Source organism: Rhinoderma darwinii, chromosome 8 (genome assembly GCF_050947455.1).
Source record: "Rhinoderma darwinii isolate aRhiDar2 chromosome 8, aRhiDar2.hap1, whole genome shotgun sequence".
In the NCBI taxonomy this organism is placed as follows: Eukaryota; Metazoa; Chordata; class Amphibia; order Anura; family Rhinodermatidae; genus Rhinoderma; species Rhinoderma darwinii.
Genome location: NC_134694.1, coordinates 111,597,439 through 111,615,281, shown reverse-complemented (window position 1 = coordinate 111,615,281; position 17,843 = coordinate 111,597,439). Strand labels below are relative to the sequence as shown.

The following is a 17,843-nucleotide window of genomic DNA, read 5'->3' as shown; positions in this document are numbered from 1 at the left end:
AACCAAAAGCAAAGCTAGAAATCCTTGATAAGCAATGTAAACTGAGAAACAAATAAATCAAGGCCACACGGACAAGAGTCTAAACTAAAGCAATGGGATTAGCAGCCAGGGCAGTAATTTTACCAAATAAATCCTGTATCACAGTCTAGAGCGGCATTCCCAACGTTTCTAACTTCAGAGCTAAAATCTTCCAGCGCCCCATGCGGGATCAATGTCTGTGCAGGGCTTTCTCTAGTAATTTGCATTCTGGGATGTTTTATCTGTATACTATGCACTGTAAAGTAATCTGATGTAGGAAAAACTAACTGTCCCACTGCATTATAGGAGCTGTTAGGGGTGTTTCCATCCACAAGCTTGTTGACTGTTTCCATTGACACCCAGCAGACTTGCGAATGCAGCTCTGGATTAGAATACAGGCTGTAAGTCAGGATGAATAAAATATAAGAAATGAAATGTATTTACAGAAATACTTGACTATTTATTTAGATTTTATCTATATGTAAACTATAATAATGGAGTTCAGAGGTGGACATTGACTGTATAAAACAGTGACCAGTAACAATGATTGGTGTGACACCCGGGCCCTGCACCGAATTAGCTTCTCCGGCTCCCTCCGGGCACCGGATGTCATTGCACAGTATGCAGTGTACGGAGCCGGAAGCAGTTGGCTCCGTAAACTGCATAGCGGCCATGCTGCAGCTCTGCTCCTATTCCGTGACCGGAACCATCTGCTTCTGGCATCGGACCTGCACCAATCATATACTGATGACCTATCCAGTGGATTGTCATCAGTTGTCTGGTAGTAGACAACCCCTTTAAAGGGGTTTGTCCACTTTTACAATTCCTTTTTCGTAGAAGGGTCTCCTGACGATAATATGATCAGGAGGTGTCCTGTTGCTGGAACTCCCCAAGATCAATGAATGTGATCTATGGGAGAAAACGGCACCAATGTTCAATTCGCCTGCAGCACCACCACAGGGGAACTGAAGCATTGCATGGTGCTCATTGAAATGACTAAGCTGTCTGTGTAATGAACAGACCACGTTTAATTCTGCAGAGAGAGAGACGCTCTTCAGGTCCTCCAGAGAGAGAGAGACGCTCTTCAGGTCCTCCAGAGAGAGACGCTCTTCAGGTCCTCCAGAGAGAGAGACGCTCTTCAGGTCCTCCAGAGAGAGACGCTCTTCAGGTCCTCCAGAGAGAGAGAGACGCTGTTCAGGTCCTCCAGAGAGAGAGACGCTCTTCAGGTCCTCCAGAGAGAGAGACGCTCTTCAGGTCCTCCAGAGAGAGACGCTCTTCAGGTCCTCCAGAGAGAGAGAGACGCTCTTCAGGTCCTCCAGAGAGAGAGACGCTCTTCAGGTCCTCCAGAGAGAGAGACGCTCTTCAGGTTCTCCAGAGAGAGAGAGAGACCCTCTACAGGTCCTCCAGAGAGAGGGAGAGAGATGCTCTTTGTAGCTATTCTTCACTCCAGCTAAATGTTTCTGAACAAGAAACTCTCTTAACTCAAAATACCTTAATAGGTTTGAAGCTCTTGAAGAAAATTGGCCGCAGTCTTGAGAACCCTTCATGTTTTCATGTCTCAATGAGAATCAAACGAGTAATAACCACCATCAAACCACTGACATATATGAGAAAATCCACTGACATATTCTTTACATCACAACTATAAAATATTTCCAATTAAAGCGCTATTCTTCAATAGAAAAGGCTTTTACAAACATCTTTTGATTTTACCTTTTTTAGCCCCCATTTGAATCACGCTTTTGTCCTATATTTAGCGTGTATGTCAGAAAATGTGTCCTTTGGTCTCCATTAGCCCCACTGAAGCCAAAACGGTGTACTTTTGGTCTCTGTCGGGCTGGTGTACAGCATATTTTTAAACTTTTTTAAAAATAGAATAACATAGCAGATTACGCTATTCTATCCCCTGGGATCCCTGAAAAAAAAAGTATACAGCACGGTATATATATTTTTTGGTACTTAAGTCACTGCACATGCATCCTTTTACCGTATACGTCATGGACTTCTCATGTTAAATGGTTACCATTATGACCTATGGATGATGGACGCTAAGTGTTCACGCCGTATATGTGAAACGTATAACATTATAGTCTATGGTAATGGATGCCACTCTCAGGCATCTGTCATAGTCAACGTTTGGTATCAAAAAACGTAATGTGAATGGGGCCCTACATGTGCCCTGTGTAACTAATAGTAATATAATAGAGAGGGACCTGTGTGTTTATACAGGGGTTCCCCAGATGATAGCAGTTAATAGTAGCGGAACCACCTATGACCAACCAACAAAAACGAATGATCCTAGCCCAGAAGGTATGAAAGAATAAGCAGGCACAAGAGCAAACAAAGAGTCTGGCGCTGTGCTAAGAAGGAACATACCGGTGTTAATCTGCCACCTAGGAAAATTTCCTTGTAGGATCCGGCAGCATCAAATCAATGAAGCAGATTCTGTATCTTCGACTAAACCTTTAAAATATTCCTGGCACCACGTGTGATATTTAGCAGCAAGTTTACATTTGATCTATTTCTGGAATGTAGGGCTGATCTAGAACCAGAAATGAAAACTCCGGGTCCTACAATATTCTGTATAGACAGATAAAGAGCTACATAAATTCCTGGCTGTAGAATACATTGCATGTGTCAAGCCATTGATTTGTGTAGGGTTCCGGATCTACATTTTGCATCCAGAACCAAGTGTATGTTCACACGCTAAAGTAAAAATGGCTGGAAAATAAGGAGCTGTTTTCAAGGAAAAAACAGCCTCTGATTTTCAGCCGTTTTTGGAGCTGTTTTTCTATTGACACAATGAAAGACGACTCCAAATACGGCTCAAGAAGTGCACTTTTTACATGGGGTTTTTTTTATGCTGCGTTTTTTCAAACAGCCGCATAAAAAAACGCCCCGTCTGAACGAAACGCCGTTTTTGCCATTGAAATCAATGGGCAGATTTTTGGAGGCGTTCAGCTTCTGTTTTTTTCAGGCATTTTTCGAGGCGTTTACGCCCCCGAAAAACTCCTGAAAACACGGCGTGTGAACATACCCTAAGACCTCTAACTCTGGAATATATTTTAGACTAGGAGCAGGAAACAAATATACAGTGAAACACAGCAGAGCACTGAGCTACTCCCATTTCTTCCCTTCACAATAAAATGTTGTTAACCTACAGCCGGTAGCCAGAATTTTATAATTCATTGTCACATATGAAGGAAAGCAGGGGGTTGGGCGCTATGCGTTCGAAGAGGGGAGCACCAACCCCTAAAAGTATATTATGAAGTTAATCAGCAAAGATTTTTGGACAGTTTTACTTGCTATGACATGTTTTTTTCTTCTCCGTTTTCTCCTTTTTGGGGCTGGGGTCCATTCTGAGGGCCTATGATTTCTGTTTAGGCCCATGCTTAAAATCTTCAGGCTTCTGGTTCTAGAGCATGTTGTATACATGGAACCTAGAGGCCTCAGGCCTCTGAATCTAGAATTTTTGTATTCCTGGAAACATAGACATATCAGTCTTCTGGTTCCAGAATATACTAAAAACTAAGAACCATCCATTCATTAAGCCCTTAATTCTGTATTATGCTGTATTATGTAGTATACTTAGAACCATAGGGGCTTCAGGCTTCTGGTTCTAGAGTATATGTATTCCTGGAAGCATAGATACATCACTCTTCTGGTTCGAGAACATACTAAAAACTAAGGTGCATACATTCATTAGGTCCTTGATTCTAGAATATGTAGTATACAAGGTACCATAGGGGCTTCAGTCATCTGATTTTATAATGTATGTATGATTCTATAATGTATGTATGATTCTATAATGTATGTATCCCTGGAATCGTAGATTCTGGTTCGAGAATATACAAACTACTTAGAACCATTCATTCATTAGGTCCTTGATTCTAGAATATTTAATATACTTAGAATCATAGGGGCTTCAGGCTTCTGGTTCTAGAATATTGGGAATACTTGGAACCATAGATGCTTTATACTTCTGGTTTTAGTACATTTTAAGCCTTTAACCAGAAATTGATCAAGCTTCTGACTCTTGAGATTATACTGTAAACCCTGAACCACATATACACATGAAGGCTTCTGGTAGTTGAAGGATGAGAAGTGTTGGTTCCTTGAGAAATACCACAAGCCACAGTGAGAAGCTGAGAAGTGGGAGGGGGGGGGGGGTGCCGCAGATGAAAAGAGGCAGAGAAGTGGAGAAACGGGGCAAGTGGGATTCAAGGGGCGGCGGGAGCGGGAGAGAGAATAGAGGCAGCGACCAGGAATACAAGATGTGCAGCGAGGCTGAGGAATACATTTCAGGTTCTTTCGGTAATAAAAGATAAAAGGCCCGAGGCTGTTTTTTATTATGTTCCTGTTAAGCAGCTTTCACTGTTTAACCCCCACCCATGTCGAAATGTAAGCGAGAACATTGTTAACCCTTCCACAGCCAAGTTATTCCTCTTGGGCCCCGAGTCTTTTTTTAAAAAAAACGTTGCGATCAGATGTTAGCTGGAAATCAGTAGGAAAAATATTAAACGCACTACAAAGGCCTTATTCACACAAACGTGTCCGTTTTGCGCGTGTAAAGAACACAGCGTTTTTCCTGCGTTGCAGTTCCGTGTATGGTGCGCGTCTGTGTTTTTTACGCGCGTATGTCTTCGGTATGTCACGCGATTTTTACGTCAGCAAAAAAAAAAAAACGAAGGAGGTGTTTTATTCTTTCCTCATCACTTCTTTAGCAACCGGTCCGTGAAAAACACGGACAGCACACGGATGACGTCCGTGTGCTGTCCGTTGTTTTCACGCACCCATTGACTTCAATAGGTGCATGATGCGCAAAAAACGCACAAGAATAGGACATGCAGTGAGTTTCCGCTGCGTGAAAAACACTGAGGCTGGGTTCACACACACTATTTCCGGACGTAATTCGGGCGTTTTAGCCCCCGAATTACGTCCGAAAATGTGGCTCAAAAGCGTCGGCAAACATCTGCCCATTCATTTGAATGGGTCTTACGATGTTCTGTGCCGACGGTAATTTTTTTTAAAAAAGACGCCCACGTCAAAGAAGTGCCTGTCACTTCTTCAGACGTAAATGGAGCCGTTTTCCATGGACTCCATGGAAAAACAGCTCCAACTACGTCCGTAATTGACGCAGCGAAAGACGCCTGCACATGCCATTACGGCTGAAATTACGGTGCTGTTTTCTCCTGAAAACAGCCCCGTAATTTCAGCCGTAACGGACGCTGCCGTGTGAACATACCCTGAATGTCTGAATGACCCCATTGAATTGCATAGGTCGGTGTGACGTCCGTTGTTTTTACACACGTAACACGGACGTGAAATACGCTCGTGTGAATAAGGCCAAACGGCGTTATTTTTGGTGGCATTTTTTTTCTTTTGACTTGCGTTTTTTGGCTCAGTAACATTTTTTGCAGTCGCAGCATAGCGGTGGTTTGTTGTTTTTTCAGTCAGCAAAAAACGAGGCAAAACAAAAAGCGATCCAATGCGGTTAAAACCGTAAAGCTGCGTAGTTTTAAAATTGATTGTTACTGCTGTTTGCCTGCAAACCGCGCGGCCATTAATAATCAATTTGAAAAACCGTGGCAAAACCTCATATTGGCGCAGTTTTGGCCGAATTGCGGCTGCACCGCATTTTGTGAATCCGGACGGTCCTTTAGTTCCTATATCAGGGACTGAGGCTCCTGAAGGGGGAATGGGCGATTGTATAAACGGTATGCATTATGCATACATGGATCCCTATAGATCAATCCTAATCTACATGGACACAGATATGGACCCTGAAATCAGCGCCAAAATCATGCATTCCGTTTTAACAAAGAGTATTTTATTAAGAGCATGTCAAAAAAATATTTAAGTCATAATTAGAGATTGCGAAAAAGTTGTACTCCTTACTTTAACCCTTTAATGCTCGTGAAGAGTAGTTACGCACGCCGGCGGTGATTTACACAGTGTTGTGCTGTGATTAACCCTTTCTGTTACGTAACGTCTAAAACCTCTGATTAACCTGTTCTCTGCCAGATAGCAAATCACACACATATAAAGGCATATATCCGGCAGACACACATAAGAGGCATGCAGTTGATATTGTGCACGACTGTGCATCGCGTAACGTACATATGTAAAGTATTACACGCACCTCTTTACACACATGCAGGGTATGTCTCTCACGCACACGTGTGCACACATGACAGAAATTCCTGGGTGGTGCAATCACTCCTGGAATAAATGAAACAAGATCTTTGGCTCCCAGCTGTTTGTGAGATTTGTGGCGGAGGGAGGGGGGGGGGGTCTTGTGTCTTTAGGTGATTGCGCCTATATGAAATATGACAAACGTTTAAGGACAAATGTATGACTATGGATGTGCACAATTGTCGCATAAAGGGTAAAAAAAATTGTTGGAAAATTTACTGATTGCAAACCAGTATAGAAATCTTTTGGGAGGATCTAAAATTAATATTGCAAATATATTTGGGAAAAAAAAAAAAATCGGAAAAAATTGCATCTCTAATCCCTTGTACCTTTAGGCTTTATTCAGATTAACGAGTGTAAATTCGGACATGCAAAACGGCAGTTTTTCAGGTCTGAGTTGCACCTATGTGGGACTCGTTTTCAAGGATCCCTCATAGACTTCAGTCTACTGAGGGATGCGTGAAAATGGACAAAAATAGGACATGTCCTATTTTTTCACGGGCCCTTCACACGGTCCATTAAAACAACGGCCGTGTGAACAGCTCCCTTAAAATAAATGCATCCATGTTATGGCCGTTAAAAAATACCAACCATGACACGGACAATATTTACATTAATTCGAATAAAACCTTAGGGTGCAGTTACATGTGGCGTATTTGCCTCTTATTTCCGCTGTGTAAAAATACGCTGCTGAAAACGTAACAATGTAATCCTATGGGTAAAATATTACGCAACGCAAGAAATTTAGAAATACGGGGCAAATACGTACCCTAAAGCAGCGTTTATACAAAGCGGGGGAGGGTTACTAAATAAAATGCACCAGAATTCGTCTGTGATATGTGTCATAAAAGTAGAGTACAAGGTGTGCACCAAATTTTAGACACTTTTACTGTAATGGCCGGAAGGAGGTGAAGGGAAAGTGAGCCCTAATCTACCCACCGCCCTGTCCCTGCCTACTTGCAACGACTCGCCCTAGGCGACGAGGTACAACTGGGCGGCGGTCCCTACGCTGTCTAAGTGCACAGGAAAACAAACAGGGAACATGCAAGGGAAGGGGCAGTAGCCACGGAACGCCACGAGGAAACGGAGCGGCGAACGGACAGTCAGGACCAGGACGAAGTGAGTACACCCAAGCGGGCAAGGAGACAGAAGCAAGCCAGGGGCAAAGCAAAGCAGGTCAAGCAGAACTGCAGCAAGGCAGAAGCACGGCAGAAGCAGGCTGGAGCAAGCAGCAGTGGGGCCAGGAATCCAAAAGAATTACAAGCACTGAGGGAGAGAACAGGGCAGGTAATAAAGGACAGGGGGCGGAGCTAACTCCGACAGACCAGGCCGCGATAGGCTCTCCCACTCCTGAGCCTGCCACCCTGGTTGGTGGGAGATGGTGTCAGTCGAACAGGTCTGGCCTCAGGTGTGGATTGATTAATCCCAGGAGTATACCTAGATGAAGTACCTGGCAGATCCCTAACAGTACTCCCCCTTTTATGAGGGGCCACCGGACCCTTACTAAGGGGACCCGGTTTAGTGGGGAAGCGAAGGTGGAACCTCCTGATCAATACCCCAGCGTGAACATCACGGGCAGGTACCCAAGTCCTCTCCTCCGGCCCGTATCCTCTCCAATGGACCAGGTACTGGAGGGAGCCCTGGACCATCCTACTGTCCATAATCTTGGCCACCTCGAATTCCACCCCCTATGGGGTGAGAACGGGAACAGGAGGTATCCTCGAGGGGGACCAGGACGGGGAGCAGCGTTTAAGGAGGGAGGCATGGAAGACGTCATGTATGCGAAATGATGGGGGGAGCTCCAGACGGAAGGATACAGGGTTGAGGACTTCAATGATCTTATAAGGTCCAATAAATCGGGGAGCAAACTTCCTGGACGGGACCTTAAGGCGCAAGTTCCTGGACGACAACCAGACCAAATCCCCGACGACAAACCGGGGGTTAGCAGAACGTCTACTATCCGCCTGAATCTTTTGTGCGCTCTGGGACGCCTCTAGGTTCTTCTGAACCTGGGCCCAGACGGTGCACAGTTCCCGATGAACATCCTCTACCTCAGGATTATTGGAACAACCAGGGGAGACGGAGGAGAATCTTGGGTTAAACCCGAAATTACAGAAAAACGGGGAGACCCCTGACGAGTTACTGACCCGGTTATTCAAGGAAAATTCAGCAAGGGGAAGGAATGAGACCCAATCGAATTGACAGTCAGAGATGAAACACCTTAAATATTGTTCCAGGGATTGGTTGGTCCTTTCCGTTTGGCCATTAGTTTCGGGATGGAAGGCGGAGGAGAAGGACAGATCAATCTCCAACTTTTTACAAAAAGCTCTCCAAAATAAGGAAACAAATTGTACCCCTCTGTCAGAAACGATATTGACTGGGGCCCCATGGAAACACAGGATGTGTTTCACAAACAAAGAAGCTAACGTCTTGGCGTTAGGTAGCTTCTTAAGGGGCACAAAGTGGCACATCTTGCTGAAGCGGTCGACTACCACCCACACCACCGACTTGCCCTGAGATGGAGGCAAATCGGTGATAAAATCCATGGAGATATGGGTCCAAGGTCTCTGGGGAATGGGCAAGGAACGTAGTAGGCCCGCAGGTCGGGACCTAGGGGTTTTGGACCTAGCGCAAACCTCACAAGCGGCGACGTAAGCCCTAACGTCTTTAGGCAACCCAGGCCACCAATAGTTTCTGGTAATGAGGTGTTTGGTGCCCAAGATGCCAGGATGACCAGATAGAGCGTAGTCATGGTTTTCCCTGAGTACCCTCAGCCGGTATTGCAGGGGAACAAACAGTTTGTCCCCAGGGACGTTCCCGGGAGCTGCACCCTGATCAGCCGCGATATCAGAAGCTAAATCAGAATCCGTGGCAGAGACGATTATACCAGGGGGTAAAATACAAGCAGGATCCTTCTCAGGAGGATTGGCCATGAAACTACGTGACAGAGCATCAGCCTTAATATTCTTGGACCCAGCCCTATAGGTAACCAAGAAATTAAATCTGGTAAAGAATAGTGCCCACCGAGCTTGTCTAGGATTAAGCCTCCGGGCCGATTCTAGGAAAACCAGATTCTTGTGATCCGTAAGGACCGTTACCTGGTGTCTGGCCCCCTCCAGGAAGTGCCGCCACTCCTCAAAAGCCCATTTAATGGCTAGAAGTTCGCGGTTGCCAATATCATAGTTACTCTCCGTGGGCGAAAACTTCCTAGAGAAGTAAGCACAGGGGCGGAGATGGGTGAGGGAGCTGGTACCCTGGGACAAGACGGCCCCCACTCCCACCTCGGAAGCGTCAACCTCCACAATAAATGGCTCCTCTTGGTTGGGCTGAATCAGCACGGGGGCCGAGATAAAGCACTTCTTGAGGGTCTCAAAGGCCTGGACGGCCTCAGGGGGCCAATGGAGGACATCAGCACCCTTGCGGGTAAGGTCCGTAAGAGGCTTAGCGACGACCGAGAAGTTGGCAATAAATCTCCTGTAATAGTTGGCGAACCCTAAAAAACACTGTAACGCCTTAAGGGAGGCAGGTTGGACCCATTCCGCCACAGCCTGAACCTTGGCAGGGTCCATGCGGAATTCATGAGGAGTGAGGATTTGCCCTAAAAATGGTATCTCCTGTACCCCAAAGACACATTTTTCAGTCTTAGCAAACAGATTATTCTCCCGAAGGACCTGGAGCACCTTCCTGACATGCTCCACGTGGGAGGACCAGTCCTTGGAAAACACCAGTATGTCATCAAGGTACACAACAAGAAAATTACCCAGGTACTCTCTCAGGATTTCATTAATAAAATTCTGGAAGACAGCAGGGGCATTACACAACCCAAAGGGCATGACCAGGTATTCGAAATGACCCTCGGGTGTGTTGAACGCAGTTTTCCACTCATCCCCCTCTTTGATGCGGATAAGGTTATATGCCCCCCGTAGATCGAACTTAGAAAACCATTGGGCTCCCTGAACCTGATTAAAAAGATCCGGAATCAAAGGAAGTGGGTACTGGTTCCTTACGGTGACCTTATTCAGGTTACGATAATCAATGCACGGCCTAAGACCACCATCCTTCTTCCCCACGAAGAAGAAGCCAGCACCTACAGGAGAAGTCGAGGGGCGAATGAAACCCTTGGCCAGGCATTCTTGGATATATTCCCTCATAGCTTTACGTTCAGGACATGAAAGATTAAATATCCTCCCCTTAGGAAGCTTGGCACCAGGCACCAAATCGATAGCGCAATCGTAATCTCTATGGGGGGGCAACACCTCGGAGGCCTCCTTAGAAAACACATCGGCGAAGTCCTGAACAAACTCAGGAAGCGTGTTTACCTCCTCCCGGGGAGAAATAGAGTTAACAGAAAGACATGACATAAGACATTCATTACCCCATTTGGTGAGATCCCCAGTATTCCAATCAAACGTGGGATTATGCAACTGCAACCAGGGAAGGCCTAAAACCAGATCAGACGATAATCCCTGCATCACCAGTACAGAGCACTGCTCCAAATGCATGGAGCCAACAAGGAGTTCAAAAACAGGAGTATGCTGAGTAAAATAACCATTAGCAAGGGGAGTTGAGTCGATTCCTACTACAGGGATAGGATAAGGTAAATCAATACAAGGCATCTTTAGAGACATAGCAAATTCCGCAGACATGATATTAGCAGATGACCCTGAATCCACGAAAGCACTGCCCGTGGCAGCCCGGCCAGCAAACGAGACCTGAAAGGGAAGCAAAATTTTATTGCGTTTCACATTAACGGGAAATACCTGTGCGCCCAAGTGACCTCCCCGATGATCACTTAGGCGCGGAAGTTTTCCGGCTTCTTATTCTTGCGCCTGGGACAGGTGTTCAGTAGATGCTTGTCGTCCCCACAGTAGAAGCAGAGACCATTCATTCTGCGAAACTCCCTACGTTGTCGAGGGGACATGGAGGCCCCGAGTTGCATAGGTACCTCCGAGTCCTCCGTGGAGGGGCGAGGAGACGGGACCTCGGGGGGGATCGCAGAAAAGTCAGAGGGGAGCACACTGAAGCGTTCTAGCTGACGTTCCCTGAGACGTCGGTCAAGTCGTACTGCTAGGGCCATAACCTGGTCAAGGGAGTCAGACGAGGGGTAGCTAAGCAGCAGATCCTTCAGGGCGTCAGATAATCCTAACCTAAACTGGCACCTTAGGGCCGGATCGTTCCACTGAGAAGCTACGCACCACTTCCTAAAATCAGAACAGTATTCCTCAACCGGTCTCCTACCCTGACGTAAGGTCACCAGCTGACTCTCGGCTAAGGCAGTCCTGTCAGTCTCGTCGTAAATGAGTCCGAGGGCAGAGAAAAAACGATCAACAGAGGAAAGTTCAGGGGCGTCAGGAGCCAAGGAGAAGGCCCACTCTTGGGGCCCTTCCTGGAGTCGGGATATGATGATACCCACCCGCTGGTTCTCGGAACCTGAGGAGTGGGGCTTTAGGCGGAAATACAGTCTGCAACTCTCCCGGAAGGAGAGAAACGTCTTACGGTCCCCTGAGAACCGGTCAGGTAACTTGAGGTCGGGTTCTAGAGGTGAGGTGAGGGGTACTACTAAAGCAGCGTCACCCTGATTGACCCTTTGGGCCAGGGCCTGGACCTGTAGGGAGAGGCCCTGCATCTGCTGGGCCAGGGTCTCAAGGGGGTCCATGATAGCGTCAGCGTAGGAGAAATGGTAGACTAGGTAAGGGCTTGTAATTATGTAATGGCCGGAAGGAGGTGAAGGGAAAGTGAGCCCTAATCTACCCACCGCCCTGTCCCTGCCTACTTGCAACGACTCGCCCTAGGCGACGAGGTACAACTGGGCGGCGGTCCCTACGCTGTCTAAGTGCACAGGAAAACAAACAGGGAACATGCAAGGGAAGGGGCAGTAGCCACGGAACGCCACGAGGAAACGGAGCGGCGAACGGACAGTCAGGACCAGGACGAAGTGAGTACACCCAAGCGGGCAAGGAGACAGAAGCAAGCCAGGGGCAAAGCAAAGCAGGTCAAGCAGAACTGCAGCAAGGCAGAAGCACGGCAGAAGCAGGCTGGAGCAAGCAGCAGTGGGGCCAGGAATCCAAAAGAATTACAAGCACTGAGGGAGAGAACAGGGCAGGTAATAAAGGACAGGGGGCGGAGCTAACTCCGACAGACCAGGCCGCGATAGGCTCTCCCACTCCTGAGCCTGCCACCCTGGTTGGTGGGAGATGGTGTCAGTCGAACAGGTCTGGCCTCAGGTGTGGATTGATTAATCCCAGGAGTATACCTAGATGAAGTACCTGGCAGATCCCTAACATTTACGTCTACAATTAAAATGAAAACCCCAGAGGTTTGAAACGCGTCAGCGTGGTCCCGGGATTTTCATTTTAATTGTTCTGTTTTTTAAAATGACCGAATAAAGCCGATTGTTTTACCAGAGTGCTGGATACACCATTTTTTCCTCTCCATTGCCTTGCATACCTGTTGTCGATTCAGGATTCTTCTTGGGATATTTTCCAGCACCTTGCTATTCATGACGTGGTATCAACTAACACATGGACTAACGCAGTGGAAACGCGTCGAGCAAACTTTTGTAATAATTTTTCTACATTTTTTTTCCCACTTTTACGGTTACCTCGACAGCTTTTAAAAGAGTCTAGAAAAAAGGACAATTGTAAAATGTGCCGAATTTACTAAAGGCGTGCAACATTTTATGGCGCATAATATTGTGTATATGTATGGCAGCGAGAGTAATAAATGGAGGAGATTTATCAAAACTATTGTAAGGCAAAAGTGTAGTAGTTGCCCATAGTAACCAATCAGATTCCACCTTTCATTTTTCAGATGCCGTTTGAAAAATGAAAGCCATGACCTGATTGGTTGCCATGGGCAACTGCTACACTTTTCCTTTGAACCTACAGCAGTATTAATAAGTCTCCCCCCAGTGTCCTTCCTAGGAGGTTGTACAGATCTTAATATGGCGCCCATAAGTCTATACATCATAAATCTATGTCCCTCATATTGGACCTCCCTATGAATTGGATTTCATATGGAGGAGTCTTCTCAGGGAATCATATAAAATTTGTGAGGAAAAAAACGTGCCATATTCCATCGCATGCCGTATTACGATGATATTCTCCCCTTGAATACAGTGCCATACAGAGACATAAAATACAGCAGCACACAGAGTGTTTACTGGTCCATAACATGGAAACGTAGGGACTGTGAGTGCCACCATGCAGGTTCTTGCAGACGACTTTACCATGTGCATGAGGTCTCACTAAAAATGACCAACTCAGCAGTGAGACCGCCAATAAAGGGTTTATCACCTAACCTTACACATTGGGGTGGGAAAACCCCCTATAAACAGTGATTGCAGACAAGGCCCCATCAGGCCGGGTTCACACACAGTGTTTTTGTGGTGATTTTCCTGCTGCAGTATTTTACTACAAGATTAAGACTATGTTCACACAGAGTATTTTGCAGGCAGAATTTCTGCCTCAAAATTCAGTTTGGAAGTTTGAGGCAGATTTTCCTCTCCCTGCACGCCGATTTTCTCAGCGTTTTTCGCCCGCAGCCATTTGGCGCTGCGGGCATAAAACGCTGCGAAATACGGTTTCTTTGCCTCCCATTGAAGTCAATGGGAGGTCAGAGGCGGAAACGCCCGAAGATAGGGCATGTCGCTTCTTTTTCCCGAGAGCCGGTTTTACTGCTCGCAGGAGAAAACCGCCCCCGCCTCCCATTGAAATCGATGGGAGGCATTTTCAGGCAGTTTTTGACTAGCTTTTTGGCGCGGTTTCCGCGTAAAAAAACTCGTCAAAATACTCCGTGTGAACATAGCCTAACTGTGTAAGTTCATGATTGGAAGCCATGTTGTGTTTTTACTTGTTTTTACGTTAAAAACTGTCAGACTATTGCAGAAAGAGAGACATTTCTTGGCACTTTTGCACATGGCCATATGTCCGATTTATGTGGTATGAATCCGGAATACAGCACCCATAGAATTCTATTGGCTGATACCGTACCGCCACATGGTTCTGTTTTTATAATTGCATGCCGTATTGCGGAGGAATTCAGAGAATATGGTGCCAACATACAGTGGCTCAAGGAGTGCCTAAAGAGTAAAGTCACGCTTCAGGGCCCCAATACAAAATTTATACTATGGCCTCCCAACCATTACATGCCATTAAAGTACTGCTGTCCACTTATGTGGCAGAATGGCCGCTGTGTCTCCTTAGGCACCAGGTGCAACCTCTGCACTCCCTATTACTATGCCCGTAGCCTAAGGGTATGTTCGCACGCAGTGACCAAATACGTCTGAAATTTCGAAGCTGTTTTCGCCTGAAAACAGCTCCTGAATTTCAGACGTTTTTTTTTTAACAACTCGCGTTTTTCGCAGCGTTTTTTACGGACGTTATTGGAGTTGCTTTTCAATGAAGTCAATGAAAAACGGCTCCAAAAACGGCCCAAGAAGTGACATGCACTTCTTTTTTGCGGGCGTCTTTTTACGCGCCATCTTTTGACAGCGACGCGTAAAATGACACCTCGTGGGAACAGATCACCGTAAAACCCATTGCAGGCAATGGGCAGATCTTTGTAGGCGTATTAGGGGCGTTTTTTCAGGCGTAATTTGAGCCGTAAAACACCTGAAAACACTGCGTGTGAACATACCCTAAGGGTCCATTCAAATGTTGCGCTTGATGTGCAGTTAAAACCGCATTGAAAAAATGCATCTGAAAACCGCATGCATTTTTACTGCAATTCGGTGGGTCTTTCAATGCATTTGAAGTTAAAAAGACGCACATGCACCGAAAACGCACCAAATAGTGGAAAGAAAGCATGCAGTTCTCAGATGCGTTTTTTTAATTTTTCAAATGCGGTTTTAATTGCACCTCAATCACAATTTGTGAATGTACCCTAAGGTCATGTTCAGACGTGGAAATTGTCCGCCACGTCTGAACATGCCCTAAGTGTTGACAGCTGTGTGGATGGGGCCTCAGACCAGCATGACTGACCTGGCGTCTTGGTCCTTGAGTAGTGCATTCGATCAGTCGGTGACAAAACCTCTGCATTTGTTTTAGGAAATTTAGAAAATGCAGAATTCCAGCAACAGGTCAGGGCCTGGTACCTGGGTTAGAATGTCATGAGGAGCAGATGCCCATTTACACTAGGAGATGATATGTGGGTGATGAGGGGGAGGGGATGAGGATCAGCTGCTCTGTGTGTCAGGGGGCGTGATGGAGGGACAGCTGCCCGGAATAAAGGAATCAGCAAGAACAATGGGGCGATTGTGACACAGAGAGAGACATTGAGGGAAAAGAAAGATGCACAAAAAAGCACACTGGGGGAGCACGGAAAGAGCAAGTGACAAGATGGGTGATGAGCTGGAAAAGAAAGGAAAATATTAGGAGAATATGTGAGAGTTACTGAAGTGGCCTGAGATAATATGTTGTGCGGGTGTTTGTACCCGGGATTAGTCAGGATTAATACAAGATTAAAGGCAAGGCATGAGATTATTATTTGTTAATCCCCTCATTTGTACATTCTGCATTCCTAAGCGTTCAGTGCCACCGCCCCTCCTTATTGACCCATCCCCCAAGTCGTGATATTTTTCAACCCAGATTTTAAGTTTCGCGATACCTAGACATATACCACACCGGTACACTAACGCCCTACATGGGTCATTTGATGGCAATAAATTCATCCTCATTCGAGAGGCATCAAACTGCAACTTGCCAGTCTAGAAGGTGGCATAGTGACGCATAAGATATCAGCATAATGGCACATGGACGCTAGAGTAAAGGCAACATTTGGTATCTCAGGAAATAGCACTAACATCTTGAGCCGCAAAACAATGGCACGATAGTGGACCTGGAACAAAGTCACATGCATCTAAAACTTTATATATTGTACACTGACATTGGTGGCCACCAAAATACTAGTAGCTAATGTCACCGCTGGGTCCAGAATAATATTACAATACATCTAGAACAATAGAATGCCAACACTAATGGTCCCCAAGCAACCGTGAACTACATTAGAAGACCCATAATAATGTCACAGTGGCACTGGTGGACCCATAAAAATGGCGCACATACACTAGAAGACCCAGAATAATAATACACTAATACTAGTGGACCCACCATATTCACATTTGGACATTAGTTGACCCAGAATAATTACACACTGATACCAGTAGACCCAGAATTAAGACACTGATGGACCCAGAACACAGACACAATGGCACTTGTGAACCTAGAATAATGGTGGATGATACTAGTGGACCCAGAACAATGATACACTGCATCTAGAACATTGCACAATGACACTAGTGAACCAAATATAATGACACTGCTACTAGTGGATCCAGAATAATGGCACATTGACACTAAAGGACCGAAAACAATGGCACATTACACTAGCGGACCCAGAACAATGGCACAATGACAATAGTGGACCCAGAACAATGGCACAATGACAATAGTGGACCCAGAACAATGGCACAATGACACTAGTGGACCCAGAACAATGGCACAATGACACTAGCGGACCCAGAACAATGGCACAATGACAATAGTGGACCCAGAACAATGGCACAATGACAATAGTGGACCCAGAACAATGGCACAATGACACTAGTGGGCCCAGAACAATGACACTAGTGGACCCAGAACAATGACACTAGTAGACCTGGAACAGTAGCACAATGACACTACTGGATACAGGAAAATGGAACAATGACACTAGTGGACCGAGAACAATGGCACAATGACAATAGTGGACCCAGAACAATGGCACAATGACACTAGTAGACCTGGAACAGTAGCACAAAGACACTAGTAGACCTGGAACAGTAGCACAAAGACACTAGTGAACCCAGAATAATGGCACACTAACACTAGAGGAGCCAGAACAATGACACCCTGAAACTAGTATACACCAGAAAAAATGGGACACGGACACTAGAGGACCAAGAACAATTACACAATGAAACAAGTTGACCCAAAACATAAACCACATCACCTTTCACTACTGGAGGGGCTACCTCTGGCTCTGATGGCCTGGGCACCTGGAGCTTGCACCCCTGATTCCTCACTTGGTGCCCAAGCATATAAGACATTTGCACAGGATGCAGCTACATTCCATAGTTTATTCATTGGACAGTGTTATTTAGGCATCTCGCACAGTCAATGTTATTTGGGCATTTCATGATTGTATTATTTGGGCACCATATGGTATATCATAAGGGGGGCAGGTTGTCAATGCAAAGTACTGCACAGGGCACCAACCAACCCGCCTAAGGCCGGCTATGACCAAGACTAATAGCACACGGATACTAGCCGACCTAGACAAATAGAAGACTGTAATTAGTGGACCCCTCACAATCACACATTGATACCAGTGGACCTAGACTATCGGCGTAATGTCATTAGTGGATTCATATCTATAAAATATGACATGGTGCATCTGTGAAGTTGGCCTAGGTCTCGCTGGTGCTGGCAGCACAGCTGAGGACCTCAAAATACAAAAGGGAGGATCAAGTTATGGGAACACGATTTTTCAACATCAACACATCAGGTTGAACAATCGCAGCATGTGTGGCCATTATAATTAGATTGTAAGCTAGCTTGTCACTAGTCTTGGGATACATATCTAAATTTAAC

General features: G+C 45.9%; 1 protein-coding gene across 5 annotated transcripts in view; it reads right to left on the bottom strand.

The window, feature by feature from the left end:
- The window catches only part of DDR1 (discoidin domain receptor tyrosine kinase 1), a 58,323-nt gene that overhangs the window by 39,423 nt on the left and 1,057 nt on the right, over positions 1–17,843 (bottom strand). Inside the window, exon 1 of one of the 5 annotated variants that reach the window (XM_075836373.1) lies at positions 15,195–15,317. The exons of the other annotated variants lie outside the window; for them this stretch is intronic. The gene's annotated coding sequence lies outside the window, so the exon portion shown is untranslated. Of the gene's footprint in view, positions 1–15,194; positions 15,318–17,843 lie in introns of those variants that run through there. 5 annotated transcript variants of the gene reach the window in all.